The 3,436-nt window shown below is 41.5% G+C and overlaps 1 pseudogene; it reads left to right on the top strand.

Moving 5' to 3' along the window:
* Positions 1-799: 799 nt before the first annotated feature.
* LOC125538046 lies at positions 800-2,365 on the top strand (annotated as a pseudogene).
* Positions 2,366-3,436: the final 1,071 nt, after the last annotated feature.

The following is a 3,436-nucleotide window of genomic DNA, read 5'->3' as shown; positions in this document are numbered from 1 at the left end:
CAGTCTAGTGATGGATTTGTTGTGAATGAATTCGACACAGCTTCATGCTTGATTTGGAGTGCATGCATGAACAGCCGAATTTATTTAATTTATTTAATGGATCATGCTTGATTTGCTTGATGAGTTAGCAATTGCGCAGGTGATGAATCGTCTCATTTTGTGTGTTGGGTCTTGAACTTTTATTTATATGTGTTATAAAATGGCAAGAGAAAGATGAACTGGCTTATAAACAACAGCAAAAGGAAAAGGGGCGGAGAAAAAAGCAAGCTGAAAGATGGTACTGCTATAGTGCATTTCAGTTGTTACACAGCTTGATTTGAAAATATGCAGAGCCATTAACCTTTATTGTTCTGAAAAAAATCTAGGCACCTTTCCATTAACTTTTTAAATCATAAGGGGTTTGACAAATTGACATAAATACACATGGACTAGAAGTAACCAAAGATGATGGTTTATAAAAATGTAGGCAGTTATTTGTAAATTCAAGCTATATGAATCCGCGACGTTAAAGCAGCCTTAATAAAAGGCTTTGAAGAAGACATTTCCAAAACAAAAACAAAAAAATAGGGCCTGAAGGAAGACAGCCAAAAAAAGTTTTGAAGAAGATGAGCTTGTGTGCATGCATCCAGCTAGGCCGGTCCCGAGTGCTTGCGGTGTGGAGGATATATCGCCCCAGACTTGCACTGAGGCATGCCTGAGAATCCACCCAGATTTAGATAAAAGTGCTGGGAATCTGCCCAGATTTAGGTAGAAAATAGCAAAACTTGTCGTTGTTATGAAAACCTCCAATCTGCCAGGCATGAACTACTACCATAGACCACTGAGATCTGGCAAGTGAGTTGTGACTTATGAGGTAAATTGATGTCCTGTATTACAGAACCACCATTCATCATCTATATTGTGTAAGAAGTTTCCAGAATATATCATATTGCTTAAGAAATGTGAGCATGAAAAATGGCTGTCCTGTGTTTCCGTTTGCTGCCACATGGCAAGCAGTCAATTACCACCTAGTAACTGGTATTCTATTTGCGAAAACCATCATGCGCTTGTTGCGTGAATTTGTAGGCACATCAAAAGCGCAGCATACCGGTGTTTCTGTGTGTTGCACTAGTAGAAAACACGGTACTAGTCCCGGTTTCAGAGGGCCTTTAGTCCCGGTTCTGGAACCGGGACAAAACAGACGGGACTAATGCCCTAAACATTTAGTCCCGGTTTGCTTACGAACCGGGACCAAAGGAGGTCTACGTGGCCGCTGTGGGACGCCCATGCAGGAGGACCTTTAGTATTGGTTGGTAACACCAACCGGGAGTAAAAGGCAGTCACACATCAGCAGCTCTCAGGCGCTGTTTTTTTGTTTTTTTGAAAGGGTTTTTTTGGGGTTTTGGAGGGTTTAGGGGTTTCATATTGTGTTAGCTAGCTAATAGAGAGAAGTGACCTCTCTTTCTCCATGCTTGGTCGACGCTAGCTGCTACATATATATAGATAGAGAACTCGACGCTAACTAGTAAGCAAACAATGGAAACCATTAATTACACAAGATCATCATGAACATATATAGAGAGAAGTGACCTCTCTTTCTTCGTGCTTGCTGCGAGAATTCATAGGTACATCAAAAGCGCAGTACACCCATTTTTCCGTTTGCTGCCACATGGCAAACCGTCAATTACCACCTAACACCTGGTATTCTATTGGTGAAAACCATTATGTGCTTGCTGCATGAATTCGCAGGCACATTAAAAGTGCAAATCTTGTAGTGAATTATGAGGATAGTTGTTGGAATGATTAAATCATGATGCACAGTCGACAAACTGATTTATGTGGAAAACATGGATATACAATCCTGTGACAACAAAGTCTGATGTTTTGAACTTTGTGTTGTCCTTGTTGGCCTTCCATCTCCATGATTTGAATATCAGAAGGGCATCTTATACAGTTTCTTGTTTCTTTCCAGGAATGGCCAGGGGAGGCTTACTCAAGTTATGCTAATGGGCCTGTCTATGTGATCTCATCAGATATTGCACGCTACATTGTATCTCAATTTGGCGATCAGACACTTCGGGTAAACATCTAACGCTATCCAACACCTACCCACTGAATTTACTCACGTCGTGCAGAAATGGTGATGGCTAAACATTCAATTCTTTATTGTGCAGCTATTTAAGATGGAAGATGTCAGCATGGGCATGTGGGTGGAGAAATTCAACATCACTCATAGGTCAGTAGAGTATCAGCACGATGTCAGGTTCTACCAGGCTGGTTGCTTCGATGGTTACTTCACTGCACGCACTATCAGTCTCCACAGAACATGATCTGCCTGTGGAGGAAATTACAATCTAGTAGCACCCATTGCTGCAACGTGAGATGACGATGGCAAAAAATGTGTGGCACTGTCGGTCCGAGAGGAAGAGATGATCGTCGCATGCACAACTCGCGTATCAAACGTGTGAAGCATGAGCTGCACCGAGGGACCGTTTGGCGAAGTGCTCTCTGCTGGATTTATCATTTCATTCTTTTGGTTGGTGGCCTGTTTTTCCAGCCGCTGCTGATTCTGACACATGAAGGAGCCTTCAGGTGCTTGGGGGTATATCGCCCTTTGTATAGAAAACTAGTTTAGGATTCCATTTAAGATATGTGGCATTGTAATTATCCAGACATGAAACTTATGGTAAGAACCGAGCTGAATAGTTAGCGCACTAGTCATCAACGGTGTGTGCATCGAGATTGGGTTGGGCGTGGTGGCTGTGTGCATCGTGCGTTGCAGAGGCCGGGCATTCGCTTAGTGTGGTTGTATTATCTCGACATGTCGATTGAATGAAAATGTCCTTCAGCAAAATTAGAAAAAAACGAACATACAGGTTTGGAAATGACGAGAGGCCGCCGTTGCACATTTATGGAATTACCAAATGCTCTGTTGAGCTGAGCCATACATACTAAGTTCATACATGTTCCGATACAAACAACAATAGTGTCAGGGAAATGGGTATAACTTCACAGAATGAAAATCGCTATGTTAGCGATTAATCTCTATCAAGTAATGTCGACATAAAAAGCAAAGGACCACACAGGGGCGAAGGGAACTGGAGTACATATGCTGCATCCTTTTTCTTCTAGATAGATTCAACACCAGATACTTAACTTGTTGTAATTCAAAGAATGAACTTCAGATCCTTCTAACCATCAATATTTTCTTCTCGATGCAAAATTTAGGATACTACACAGTATCAGTGTGAAGAAGATTCTCTAGATTATAATATGTTCTGTGAGAGTTTGGGAATAAAATATCTTGAACATCATAGCCAAGACTAATATTCAGGAACCACGGTACTGAATGGCGAACCTGTCTGCAATTACGAGAGTTATATCGTTCAAATAATTATGCTGTTCTACACCCCTTAAGAGAACAAAGTTACCTTCCCCTCAAAGAAGAACGAAAGAA

Source organism: Triticum urartu, chromosome 1, assembly GCF_003073215.2.
Source record: "Triticum urartu cultivar G1812 chromosome 1, Tu2.1, whole genome shotgun sequence".
NCBI classification, from domain to species: Eukaryota; Viridiplantae; Streptophyta; class Magnoliopsida; order Poales; family Poaceae; genus Triticum; species Triticum urartu.
Note: the sequence above shows the minus strand (reverse complement) of the source record. Positions and strands in the feature narration are given on the sequence as shown.